This window comes from Cygnus olor, chromosome 10 (genome assembly GCF_009769625.2).
Source record: "Cygnus olor isolate bCygOlo1 chromosome 10, bCygOlo1.pri.v2, whole genome shotgun sequence".
NCBI classification, from domain to species: Eukaryota; Metazoa; Chordata; class Aves; order Anseriformes; family Anatidae; genus Cygnus; species Cygnus olor.
Window position 1 is genome coordinate 11,532,987 of NC_049178.1, and position 15,013 is coordinate 11,547,999.

A 15,013-nucleotide genomic window follows, 5' to 3' on the forward strand; every position below is an offset into this window, starting at 1 on the left:
ATAACATCAGTAGGTAAATAAAAAAACAGTCTGATGGGAAAACACTTATCATAATTTACCCTTCTAGGAGAGCAAGGAAAGAATTTTCCTTCAGTCTGAGCTATTAGAGAATTGGCCTAATGAAACTACTAATTAAGCTAGTCTTTCTCTGAATCATCAGCTATATTGTAATTGCTACCAGACAAAAGGGTCCTGTGGTTGATCTAGTGAGGCTGGAGAATGGATATTGCAAATTATTGCTGTGATTTCATGACAGCCTCTGCCCTCCATCCTGTTTGACCCCTTCCTGTATGTGCTCCCTCATTCCCTCCCTTCTTCCTCAGTTTCCCTTATGGCTTCAAAAAGTGCGTCCTGTCTTAGAGCTGTTCTCAAAATGGGAGAGATATATGCTATAGGTAAAATAAGACAGAAAACCGAGGAACTATGCTTATTAAAAGGACCAATGCCATCATTATATAGGTTATTATAGCTGACTTATACTACATATGTCCTCCCTATGATTCCCCTCAGGTAGAACTAGCAAGGATTCCTTAGGTCTCCCTCTTAGAGAGACACGTAGCATATTTATGATGAACGAGCTTCCAAGAGCTCAGATATTTAATTTGCAGCTACCATGGTTAGTGATGATTAAGATCCTCTTGTTTTTACAGTGTTTCTTAAATAAAGCGTAAACACGTCCTGTCCAATTCTGTTAAACAGTGTAACACATGGGAATGCCAGTGAAATTGCTAAGATAATGAAAGTGGCCATGCACAGGCATAAATACACGTGGTCACACATAGATACCACCTATGCATATAGCTGTATTTGTATATATGAAAAAAGCAGCATGCTTACACAAATATAGATATATAGGGAGTTATATGTATTCCTTTTGTCAGGCCTTGATTGCAAGTAGGCTTGATGTCTAGGGACTTCCACTAAAACACCAGATTGATTTCCCACTAGGAAACATGGGGAAATTAAATCAACCTGTCTGGGTACTCGGCGAATATAATTCCCTATTCACAATTGATGAACCAAGCAGATAGGCTTAACCAAACAGTACTTGTGGAGAAGTCACAAGAGAGAAGAAGAAGGAACAGGATAAAGGCAAGAAGAAACCCCACTTCACAAATAACCCCTTCCCAACACCCCCGCCCCCCCAAAAGGGCCAGCTCCTCCTGCAGTTGCCCCAGAGAAGTTAGGTGAACTAAATGAGCACCGAAGGGCAGCTTGCTGCACCGTAGGATGAAGCAGATGTCTTCACATCTTCACCTGTGAATCCAAGCCTTCTCCCCATCAACCACTGCTTTTAGCTGCTTCCCTACAACTTCCATTCCTCAGGAGGTGCAGCGACAATCTGTGACCACACTTAGCAGAAATCCCAGAAGCTTACTAAAGCCACATTTTTCCTCATTCCTAGGCTCACAGCTTCTGTTGCCCAAGTCTGCAAGTTATGGGATCACATGAAGATTCCCCAGGCTTTTCACAATGCAATTTTATATTCTGTATTTCCTTGACTGTACAATATGGTTGATTTTAGCAGAAATTGCCCCAAAATGTTGCAGACCATGAAATGTGAATTCACCCTGTGAAGTAACTTTCTGTTCAATTTCCTCACTTCTCACCAGACATCAAGGGAATATTGTTACCCTTCTTGTTTTCTGCCCAAGTGCTCTCCAGATTCAGCTGATCTTTTCCTCCAGGCTTCAGTCCACCAGGCAAATATCTACATGTATTTACACACATATCCATATATGTATATACAGCTGTAAGAATTAGCAAATAACTAAATAAACAAACAGAAAAACCTGTTACACGCTACAACTGCTTCATGAATTTATAACATATGGTGGCAAAGCACTATAAAAACTGTAAACTATAAAGAGGGTTACATAGCCCCATTCATTTATCATGTTACAATGAGTAATTTGTGCACCAGGCAGGAAAGAGAAAACCCACACAGTTGGAGAGTGCATATGTATTTCTGAGGCTCACACTAGAGAGCCTTTTATAAAACACACACATGATTTGAATTCCAAAGCAAAAGCACTGAGAGGCAACGCACAGGCTAATATTGTTGTAATGGTGTACGCAGAGTTTAGGAGGAAAGGCCACTAGCTGATGTCCTTTAACGATAAGAGGACTTCCAAGCTGTCTGGCTTTCTGTCCCTGTCCGTTTAGAAGTTGAGCTCCAGTCTGCAGCTGTAAAATCTCTCCTTAGTGCTGTTACAGAACTGGCAAGGTGGTCTGGTGCCTGAAGAGCTGCTCCTTCTGCGTATTTTGGACAGGTTTCTTTCTTTTTTTCTTCCCTTCGCATGTCCACTGGGGTAATGTTGAACCAGTCCAAGGTGGGTCCATGTGCTCATGGTCCAAACTGTGTGTTACTCCCAAATTCATGTATTATGTAGAGACAAAACAAAAAAGGTAAATTTACGTGCTGCATTTCTGTGAAGGGTTTCTGGCCAGTGTAGTGTCTCACATAGCATATTATTAAATCACCTAGATTCTCCAGATAGCACTGAGCCCTATAATTCATACCTACCTGTTCCTGATTTGACTTCTTTTTTTCCCACCAATTGGCAAAGAGCTTTTATGAAACATATAACACAAACCACATGCTCTGTCCTGGAAATGGATCAGTTTTCCCAGTGGGAAGCGAATGATGTAGGCTGTGTCCTGGTTGTCATGTCCCAGTGCAAATGGTTAAGATCTTCTTTTTGTCTCAGCAAATGCCCCGTGGAACGCTTGAGCTGGGTTTAGGCCCTAGGGTCATTGCTAAGCAGTTTCTCTTTCATCCTTTTTAGCACCAGCAGACGCAGCTTGAAACGTGTATACAAGATGCCGCTTTACAGCATCCCTTATTCACTGGTACCTTGGAGACTCCAGTTCATTGAAAGTAATAAAACCAGATCATCAAAAAGAATTCTTTTGAACAGGCTTTGGGCTCTGCTGTGCTACTTGGTTACGGATATTCATCTTCCTGGAAACTGAGCTGTTTGATACAGCACAGTGGCACGAAAGCATCAGCTGCCTCCCTGGTGCATTAACCCCTCGAGTGTTGGAATCACAATCCTTGAATAGCAAAATAGCTATCGCTTGTAATTGCTTGAGGGGAGAAGCAGATTTTATCCTCCCAGGTGCAGGGAGGCTGAACACTGGGGTTGGAGGGTTTTCCTGTCCCCGTTGTGCTGCAGTGATGGGCAGGCTGTGCGCCAGAGGAGAGAGGGAGCAACCACGAGCAGCCTCTGGTGGTTACAGCTACAGACAGGCTGCAGGGTGACTCCTGTATCACAGGGTGCCATAGAAGTCAATCCGAACCCAAAATACCCAAAATACAGATGTGTTGAAAACACTGGCATTCTGATCCTTGGAGCTTTAACCTTCTGTTACCCCTACATATCTTGTGATGCTGTGTATTCTGCAGGGCTCTGATACCAGGGCTTTAACTCAAAGCCCTTTTGACCTGACAGGGTTGTCACTGTTGTCAGCTTGGTGTTTTTTCACCATATCCAAACCCTCCTTTCTTCCATCTATCTCAGCTAGAAAGAAGAGAGGGTCAAACACCAGCACCACGACTGTGGCTCTACAGTCCCCAAGTCTCATTTCTCTAAATGGGGAAAAAAAATCAGGGATGGTGCAGCTGGGCTGATTCCTCCAGAGCTTCCTGTTGGAATGATCAGCATATTCTGCTGCATACTCTTTTCGTGCCGTATTTGCAGCACAGGGAGGAACAGAGGCTCAGCTCCTGCTCTGGTCTCCATAGTATTGCCTTGTGCCTCTGCCCATAGATCTCCTTGCTTTGTTCCAGCTTCACACTGCGGCAGCAAACCCAGCTTGTCTGCAAATTTCCCCATTAGCACACATACCAGGGCTGTGCCTTGAACTGCAGCTCATCGTCTGTTGGGGAAACACAGCAGAAAAGGGCTACTCTGTCCATCTGACCTTCCCCCAGGTGAGGGGGATATCTGTTATGACCTTGTACATCCATCCCTGTGCTCTGTCTCTCATTTTGCCCTGGTGACATTCCTGGGCTTATGTCACACCATTTCCCTTGTGAGCTCTGATGGCAGGAAAACATATGGTGACTTTTTACTCATGGCTTGCAAATAAATGCAAAAAAAAAAAAAAAAAAAAAAATAGAGAGAGAGAGAGAGAGAGAGAGAGAGAACATTTAAGTGTCCCTTTGACTCTCCTTCTCTGTTGCCTTCCTGACCCTGAGTCAGGTCTGCCCTGCTCCGTCTATGTCCCCACTTCAGACCCAGCCCATGCACCACCAGTAGCCTGTTCTGCTTCCAGGCTGTACCAGGGACAATGCAAGAAGGAAAATGGCTGAAGTTTCACATCAGCTGAGAAGGAATCAATGCAGGATCCCCAGGAGGTCATTTTTACAGAATCGCTCTGCATGAGAACAGGAAACAGAGGAACAGGAAAGTAGTAGCTGGTATTGATCACACCTGATTACTTATTAAAGTTTATAAGGAAAGGTGTTGGAGGAGAAAAACAGGAGAAGCACCTTTTATCACTCAACTAAAAGGGCTTGGGAGAGAAGGGAGAGGAAAATGGCTCAAAATGGACTCCTACCACAGTCTCTTATGTTAGCACCTTATGTTGTTTTTTTTTTCTTCTTAAATTTCCTTGCTAGCTCAGGTATTCTGAGGCTAATTTGAATCTATCACCTCAGAGGGGCCCAAATGAGCCAGGATGCAGGCAGTGATATGTGTACAGGCATTAAATGAACAAATACAGTGAAAAGATGCCTCTTAATTCAAGTGTATTCGTGCCTTTGTGTCTGCACATATCCGAATAGGTGCATGCCTCTTTGTATGTATCTGAGTTCCCTCTGTGCATATGAGCATGTGTTTGTACATACACATAGATTTGACATTAGAAGGTATGGATCTATCTTCATATGACAGTGACAGTATCATAGCTGCTTGTATGTGCAGCGGTGCTTCTCTGTTTGTAGGCCAGCACATCTCCACCCATGTGCAGGCCTTAACACAGCCCCCAGAACAGTATGGGTTTGTATGCAGAGAGCCTAAAGCAAACAGGCCCTCTGCAGAACAGCTCGTAAGCTACTTCAGTCTTAGTTAAGAAAGCACCATCTCTTTACAAAACCTAAAATAAGCCCTACATCAAAAACAGTACAAACCAACTCTAAACCCCTAGGCTACTGCAGGATTATACAGTTGTGAAATACGTTATCCAGCCTTAAAAGCCGTCTTTTACTATCTGCCTGGGGTCATTCAGGCAGCCCAGACTCTCAGCTACATAGCACACAAAAAAGTCAAGCTTGCAGATGTTCCCAGGAAGGCAGCAGTGTGGAGGTCCAAGTTCTTCCTGCAAAGAGAGGCTGATGGGATTATATCTGATTCCTTGTTTGCCATAATAACATCTCAGCAGAGAATTAGGCCCAACAAAAAATGCTATTAGAGGAAGATCTACTGTGTTTGGTGGCAGGCAGAGAAAGAAAGCTGTTTCAGGACTCCTGTGAATGAGTCATTGCATTGCCAAAAGGGCAGAGGGTGCTGACACCATCCATCAGAGGCATAGCAGAATACGGGTTATTCCTTAGCAATAAGGGAGCCAGATACACTAATTTCCAATAGCAGTCTTTAGATGGATTTACTGATAGATTTTTCTATTTTACCCATACCAGACACACCAACTTCAGCCTTCAGTTGCTGTTTCTCGTTAGTCAGACGAGCTTCCAATTGGATCTCCTGTTAGACATTATCTCTCAGACACACCAGGGCTGAGAGAAGAGGGCCAGGCAGCTAACTGGCAAGTACAGCCTCGCCAGCAGGCATCATCCTGCAGTGAGATCCTTGCAGAGAGGGGGCTATGTACAAAACCTCATCCACCTGGTCAACAGTCCCTAGTAAGCTGTTGATGCCCACATCCCCGGGCAGTGGCAGACCCAGTCAATCCTGCATGATCCTGATGTATTGGCCTGTCTGTTTTTGTCCTCACACATGGGTAGTCTTGGCTATCCATCCCCACTCCTACCTCTTTTATTTTTCTCAACAAGCCCAAGAGAGGGCTGGGATCCCCTGGGAAAATGAAGCGGTGTGAATTAGCTTGTCAGCAGCTTAACCAGAGGAGAAGCCAAACCAAAGCTGCCAGCACAGCTAATTTCAGCTTCATTTCACCAGGCAGCTGGGTACTTTGAGTGCAAGAAAATGCAAGTGTCCCATGGGGTTCAGCAACCAGCCTTTGATTGACATTAGAAATGCTCAGAGCAGGAGGTCCATGTGTTGTGGGGAAAGAAGGATGGAGTGACACCATCCTATAGCTCCATCTTATGACAGATCCCAAATTAAGAGAAGGAAGGTGTTGAGCTGTCTCCAGAATCAAGTCAAGAGCATCCAGACAGCAAGAAGAAGCGTGAGATGAAGGGAAGATATTTTGCTATGGACAGTAGTGATAACCACAGGGTTTATTTGCCAGTCAGAGCAGCTACTCACACCAGTGGCTTAGGTGGCCCTTTTCTTCTGCTGGTTGCAACAGACATTTGCTCACTCCTTTGGTTGCTTACCAGCTGCCACAATGGTGCATTTTGTACTTCTTACCAAGTCAAACTGGTATGACTGTTATCTGTGTTCTACACAACAGCAACACTAAAATAAGCTCAAAATCAAATTTCCATGAAAGCAAGGACTACTTTGGGGTCAGGCAGGCGTCTCCACCCCTGTGCAATGGGCCAGCGCCAGAACACTTCACCCAGGCAGCCCCAACATGGGTTGCCTGCAATCTCTCCTTGGCCTTGCGTCACCACTAACCCGAAGGCCAATTTCCTTAGGGTGGGAACCGGGGAGAGCAACTACCGCTTGTAACAAAGCGATGAAGTCCCTGGCCTCATACAACGTGCTTGCCAATGTTTAGATGTCATTGTTGTTCCTTGTGGGGTACAACTGTGAGTGCTTGCAGTCAATTTATGTTTCTCTTGCTGGAGATTTGCAGGAAAACAGCAGAGTCTGTGCTTACCGAGGAGCAGTGGGAATGTCCTTTGAGCTGCGTGTTTCCAGAGCCGGAGCCAAGAAGCTCACGTTCCCATGGCTGTGCTTGTAAGTGTGTGCAGCTGACCGCTACGACATCCCTGTTCTGGTGACCTTGGGTTCAGCCTAGCCAATGAGGCAGCTAATAAGTTGGTGTTAACATAAGCAGAAGCAATGGCGTGGCAGTCAGAAGAAAAGACATCAGAAATTAAACCCGAGAAAAGGAATTAGGGGAAGAGAATTCATTAATTTCCTCTTTGCAATGACACATGCTTTCCACTCACTTTTTTTAAATGACATTTTACCTGCTATTAGTTTACTGTGAGCATCTCCAGCACTGCCTTCACTCCCCCGCAGCCAGTTCCCTCAAGAACAAAATTAAATTTAAGCTACTAAAGTCGGACCTTTCTGAAGCAAAAAGAATCTTTAAAAATGGATTTTTTTAAAGGTCATTTTGAACTTTATCTGAGCACACATGGAGACGCAGGCCATTCAGCTAAATAATGCCATCCGACCACCTCCTGTCACCATTATGCGGATAAGAACATCATTTATGTGAGGGGGAGAGGGGAAGACTTTCTTCCCACTTGTTCCTTTTATTCCTCCTCTAATTTGGGGGGATTTGAATGATGTTCATTTTTATGGCTGCTTCTCCACATCTCATTTCTCTTGATAACCCATGGGAAAGGTCATGAACTTACACTGAATCGGGACATCCTGCCTTTGACCCAAAACATGATCGACTGAATCCCATGCTTGCATGAGATTAAGCCACATTCTCCAGGGCTTTACCTGCTCCTCATGTGTGGCACGTCCTGCCATGTTGGCAGGACATCCCAAAGTAGTCTCTCTTCCTCCCTGGATATCTTTTTCTCCTCTAATAACCCAGATTTACAAATTAAATATAATAAAGCTTATTCCATGATGTATCTAAGCACATGATTAACTTCAAGGACAAGAACAATCTAATCAACCTCCTGAGCTTCCTTGTGTGTTTATGCTTCCCTGCGTCTGGGTATAGTCTGTGACACCCAAACCTAGCTCCAGAAACTCAGAGAAGCACAGCATTTAACCCTGCAGAGTTTCTATCCACCAGGGAAACCTTCACCGCTGGCCTGAAGCATCTAGAATTACTTATCTTAACATCTCAACATTATCTTAAAAGCAAAGTCGGGCATGGGGAGATGGCTTGGCACTGTCAGCCTCCAGTCTGAACAAACAGGGCTTCCTAAAGCCATGGACTCTGTTTCCAGATGCATCAGACCCACCTTCCTGACATCAGCTGAAGGTAAAAGGGTTTGCACGCAGCTTGCTGTGTGATGAGCCATGCTGCAGAGCTCAGTGCTGTGAAAACACTGCATGTTATTTACTGTACCCAGCCCCCTCTAATCATGCCTTAAACAAAGCCATATTTATTGGAGAGAGGCTTAAGAAATGTCCCAAGGCATGCTTTGTGTGACTGGGGACTTTCCTCAAACGAAATTTCAGCACTCCACCTCCTTCTGCAATGGCATCTATGTCCCAGTTCACAGTTGCCCAGACTCCTTGAACAAGCTTCCCTTTAACAACGCTCAAATATTTAATTTGCTGGGTGCTGTGGGAATCCCAAAGGTTTGGAAGAACTATCTATTATAAATGACAAAACATGACATTATTATAGGTAGCCTGCCTACTCGATGTCATCTGTGTTCTACGCTGCTCCTTTAATGAGGCTCTTTCAGATCCTGTGCATAATAGAAAAAGATCCCGACGCTAGCACTTCCCCCATGCTCTAAAAATTAAAACAGTCAAGTCCTTATAATACAAAAAAGACACTTGCTAAAGCCTAAAACCCTCATGTTCAGAGGAAGAGCTTTTAATATGTGTTATTTAGTTGTACAGGCATTCGGACAGAGGCTACTCCCAGCCACCCGGTGTAATTCAGTAAATGTTCCCCTGAAACCTAACAACACACTGCCCTCTGCTGCATTTTTCTCTGACTTATTAAAGGGGGGAAAAAAAACCTTCCGTGCTTTGCAGCCTATCCTCTGGCTCAAATTGAAATAAGCAGATGGTTTGTTAGCTCTTATCAATGACTCAGTAACGTCCAAGGTACTACATAAAACACTCTAGCCGGAGAGAAGTCAAAATAACAAAATGGATTCCATATGAGGGAGAGCAAAAGCAATTGAAAAATCAAGTGTGAGCAGTTCCACGCCCTTGCCCGGCTGTCCCTCCACTCCAAGCAGAGCTTCAAAAGCAATTATTGAAGTTAAATAACTAGTTACTATTGTACCTCCTCGGGTTGTCCCTCCCACTGCCCTCAGCCCATCCACCACAGCCTCCTGTGACAAAATGCTTACGAGAACTACACAAACAGAGCCAAGGATATGCAAGACTGGCAAGAGCAAAGACCACGTCATCCACACAGCCCCAATGCCATCTAACATCACCTGGAGCTGGCTGCAAGCAGCTCCACCACAGCATACAATGAGGATCTTGGAAGAAGTAATTTCTGTTCTCCTACTCTTCAATCTGACTGCCGTGCTAGGTGTTGACATTCAAGGGGACAGGGATTTGTGGATTACTGCAGAGGGGAAGGACAAACACCAGCAGCCTTGGGAAACTCCAAGGCCAACAGCAGCACTTCGGCAATTCTTATGTTGAGCTACTATCACTTCGGATTCAGTTAATTAAAATCAATAAACGCATTTGCTTTGATTTGGATTTTAGACTGAACAGCACTAAGGCTTTCCTCCACAGATCCACCAATCATAAAGTCAATAATTTAAAATTAGCTAGATAAACTCTGAATATTGTCTCAGCAATGTAAGGCAAATGCCTTACAAAATGCCTAAGCAATGCCTCTGAGCGCAGGCAGTCCAGTGAGTGCACAGGAATTAGGATTTTAAAGTAGCACCCTGCTGGTGCTGTGGCTGAAGCACAAAAACATTTCAGATACACCAAAAAGCTATGTTTAGACCTGGCCAAACATCAGTGTTTGGGAATGTTTTGTTCTGGTTTCTGTGCTAAGCCACTAGAATGCCATTAAGAATTCTTTGCATGGTCAGCCTGATCTTTGAGATTGCCAAATCCATATTTCCAAGCTGTTGTTTGCAACAAAAGCTAAAAAGGAAGGTTGAGTTTCTCTCCTCGCCACTGTTTTAAGCAAAAACAAAAATTGAGAGAGGTGTCTTAAAATGCTGGGATTTGACAATAGTCTGGGTTTGTGTCTTGATTATGCTGTTATCTAGCAGGGCCATGAAAACTATCCCAGCACAAACACGGGTTTATTTGATCCTTCCCTGAAATTTGAGCTTATCCAGTCTCTAAACTTTTAGCAAATGTAGGTTCTGTTATGCCTTTCCCCTTCCACAATACCTTCTCTTGTGCTCCCTGCACCCTCCTGGGCCCCAGCCAGGCCTGGAAGCATCAAATAACCACAAGAAAGATTGCTGCTTGAGATCACCACCCAGGAGCAGGAAATATTAAGAGCCTCTTGGGCGGGTCTGTTTTTGCTGATGGAACCACCCTTAGCAAATGTGAAACCTTGAATGGATCGAAATTCAGCCAACAGCATCCTCATCAGCATTAGCCACTATTAAGAATTATCTCATTCCAGTGAAGCCCTGAAAGTCCTAAAAGGATGACTTGGTTGTGTTTTTTTTGTTGTTGTTGTTTTTGTTTTGATTTGTTTTTGACATATGCAACCAACAACACCATTCTGATCAGCAGAGAGCACCAGATGTGTGAGCCAAAGGGCACAAAGGGCAGAGCTCTTCACACCAAGTATTCAAAGATGTCCAGCCGTCTTGTCCACAGCCTGAAAGAAAAAAAAACAAGAGGGTGACTACAAACTGGGTGGGAATCTGGACACACAGAAAGATCTCTCTCTGATGCAGCTACCCCAAGGGTGAAAAACTGGGAGAATCCCTGCTCTCTACAGCACGGTATTTAATTACCTGAAGGAAAACCCATGTAAATAGACTTTATGAGACACACTTGATAATAAATCTACGACAAAAGGCAGTGAAGAAATCTTTGCTTTTGAATGTATTATCTGACCTCCCTGCTGAGCATTCCTATGCAGCTGCAGGATAAAATAAATTGGCCTTGCTGAAAAACGGTAGGAAACATTTGAATATTCCCTATTCTGAAATATTAACCTCTGGTGCTTCTGACCATCTCTCTCAAGTGCAGAATGGCACGGTCACAGTGGGCAGATCAAGACAGTAGAAATTTCACTGGAAGTGAGGAATGCAGAGGGGTGTAGACCCCCAGGTCAGGATCCCTGCATTGCAAGTGCAAAAGAGCTGCCTTGCTAAAGCTGACTAGAATTAGCTGACTAGGAAAAAAAAAAAAAAAAAAAAGAAAAGAAAAAAAACCTTCATTAAAATACTCTCCTGGGAAATGTGTAACATATGACTACTTAAGGGAACTGGTTTTGCTTAGAAATACAGCCAACTTTCCATATTTCTAAAAGATTAAAGACTTTTCTATCCTTTCTCTCTACACTCCTTTTCTTTTCCTTTCTCTTTTAAGAAGCCCTTGTAAGAAACGTAGCACGGAAAGGTGACTCCGGTGCACAGGAGATGGACACCATGCTGTTCATTAAAGCAGGCAAATAGCGGGCTCATTCTGTGAAGCAGCTGAGCACCAACGCTTTCTGTCAGCTCTAGAAAAGCTTCTGGCTTGTAGCATTTAGCACAATTGAACGCTGGAGGCCATTATTCTGCAGGTTTATATCCGGACCATGTCCCTCTGACATCATTAAAGCTTCATCAGGGCAAAGGGAGACCCTGGTCTGCATGAATCCTTGGAGCCTGACAGCCTCATTGCTTTCCCTCTTGCTGCAGCCACCTGAGGAAGAAGACCTGGCGCTCTCTACACTACTGTTTATTGTAAAATACGTATAAGATCATAAACCAGCCTTGTGCCCAACACCTCTGGGAGGAGATATTCCCTGAGCCAAAGTGCTGGCAACCTTATTATGATGCATTCAGACAGCCTCATGCTCACCTTAGTACTTTATAATAATGATGTTAATTATTACTATTATTAATGAACAATTAATCATTGTTCAAGAGACACTCATCAGACACTTTAGACTGAGAGCGTGATGGGTAAGATTAGATTCAGCAGAGCCGAATTTTGAAACGCAGGACCACCAACATCACATCTGCAGAAAGGCAAATCCACGGCCAACTCTCATTTGCAAGCACTAACTGGCAGATGGTTTGCAAAACCAGGAGAGTGAACTTAAGGAACCCACTCTGTCTATTATGACTTCACAAGCATGAGTTTTGCATGGAAAAAAACACGTGCACATCATTAGCAGATGCAGGTCCCAACTGTTCCACTTCAATTATTTCATTTTAACTGCCTTGTTTCTGATGCCCCCTAAAAAGGAGCAGAAAGGTTTCTCACTATTTATTCAAGATCTTGAAGAAAAAAATAATTCCTGGTGGGTCCTGAGCTTCCCCCATCGACTTCTCAATAGCAGTTAACTTTCAGGCCTCATTTCAATGCTCCACCACTGCCCAGACAAGCATTTCTGGGTGGGATGTTGGATCTTTACAACAATGAAGATGTGATTGCCCTCTGCTGTGTGCGTGTTCACTGTATTTTAGCACTACCGCTGCTAACAGAAGTTACTGCTATGCCCAGCCCTTCCTGGAGAGTGTTTCTTCTCAGCTAAAGAGCTTATTTCCTCTTTCTTAGGTGAAGGAAGAACAGCCATTTCCCCTCCCTCCCTGGCTGAAGTCTCTTATGATCTGAAAGGCCTTCCCAGTCTCAGGCCTGAAGCACAGGGTTATTACACGGTCTGTATTTTGTGTGCCACCAGGACTCCAACAATGCCGACGGTAATGTACTTAATTGTGCCAAAATCTGTGAATGTGCCAGCAGGCTTCTGACATCATTTGCCACAAACACTAATTCATAAATTCAGAGCTGCAGGCAATCTGCATGTCACCCAAATGACTGGCTATCAAATCAGGTTTTCAGCAGCCTCCAGCATGGTTCAGTCTCTCTATTGTTAATGTTGACAAAGGGTGGAACTATGCTCATGGCTAAAGACTTCATCTGTCTCTTGGCTTACGAATGATTTCTATGGTAATGCTCGAAGCTCTGGGCAGATAGGAACTCCTTCTGCAAAAGAGGAAACGTGGTCCTAAAATGTGGCCCCCTTATTCTTCTCCTGGTGCAAAGGGTAAGCTTCCAGCAGATCAGGGAAGGCACTGGCATAACGTGAGAAAAAAATGGGCCACAGTTCAGGGCTTTTGTCACCACCTTCATTTTTAAGACACATTTTCTATTCTTCCTTAGCTCTGTTACAGCATTCTGGATGCATTAAAAAGGAAGGAACCTTGGGGAATAACTCCTCATAGAGAGATCCCCAATGGAATATAAGGCTGGAGATAGGCCACACTCTTTCCTTTCCTGTGCTGTGACATGAGGACTGAATCAGAGAACAACGGGATGTGGCTTTGAGGGAGCTCTCTGTCTATTCTTCACTGTTAAATTGACTCCCTTTAGCAGCATAAAGGCTCACAGTTATGTGAATGTCCCCAAGGAATGGGAGCAAGCCCAGGTGACACATGATTTTGGTTTTAGACAAAAAGATGGCTAAAGCCTTTCATGTTGTTATGTTTAAAATAGTTCCCTGGTTCTTTTCTACCAGCCATTTTTTCCTTCCTCCAAATCTCTTTTTTCAAACAGTTTTGTTTAGAAATGCTTCCAACGCCTGCTGTCTTCATCAATTTGTCGTTTGGAGACTTTTTTATGGCAGAGATTGTCTTACTCCATGTTTTCAAGGATGGTGTGTAGGTTTACACTTTTAAATATGGGATCAGACGCCAAGATGCCAAAAGCCCTCTAGCGCTGTGGAAGAGCTGTGGAAATTATATTTCTTTTCTTTTCTATTCTATTCTATTCTATTCTATTCTATTCTATTCTATTCTATTCTACTCTACTCTACTCTACTCTACTCTACTCTACTCTACTCTATTCTAGACTCTCTCCTGTGTGTGTTTTACCTCAATGTCTTACCATGGCACACCACCCAGTTGTGTTCCAAGGTGACATTGTCCCTCTTACCCATTCCTGATCTAAGTTAACACTGATAACAATAACCAACAGCAGAAAGAGCACAGAAAGGAAAAACTCAAGTGACATTATTTGCTTTGGACATTCATTCCTCACAGAAACTGACACATATCCATCACTGTTGAGAGTCAACAAAAAAAAAAGTATTTTGAATGTGTTTTTTTTGTTCATTTGTTTTTTGTTTTTTTTTTTTCTGTTCTGTGACCTTTCTAAAGCTGGTGGATCCCAAGTTCAGGACAAAAACACACTAGCCTTCAGATGGTGACACAAAATCTTGAGCTTGTGATAATAATTACTGGAAGAATACAAAGGGCAGCGATCTTTCTCATCTACCAGAAAGAGTCTGAGGAGGGAGAACAATTAGCCAAAACTAGGAACAAAAGAAGCTTTGGTTGGACTATGAACCAAGTACAGTGGATAGTTCTGGACCCTGCATGTTATGTCAAAATTCAGCAGCTGCAGTACTGTATCCACTTTCCTACATGCTGGTATTGAAATAAGAGGCTGCAAAACTTGGATTTATTTTTCTCTGTGGGGAGCGTGTAAACACTTAGTCTAGAACTCTTTCATTGTCAACATTAAAATACATGTAATATACAATTTTTCAAGCTCACTGGGCAGCGAACACCACTGATATATGTGATCAAAAAGGAATTAAGTTGACTCAGTTGCCTTCCACCAGGCCCATTTTCATCACTGGTGGCAGTACAACCTTTATATGTGATTATTTTTAGCATTACTAAACAGCAGTAAGGCTGCTCTGTGGCAGGCGTGGGAGGGAGCACTGGACTTTATTGCCGGCTTTGTTAGAAACTCCCCACTGAACTGAGTAAATCACTTTTGTCTCTGTGCTTTCATCTCCCCACCAGTTGAAAACGATTCCTGTCACTCAGAAGCTTGCAGGGTTCGTTCTAGTAACATCAGGGAAGTTCTCAGATGTTAAA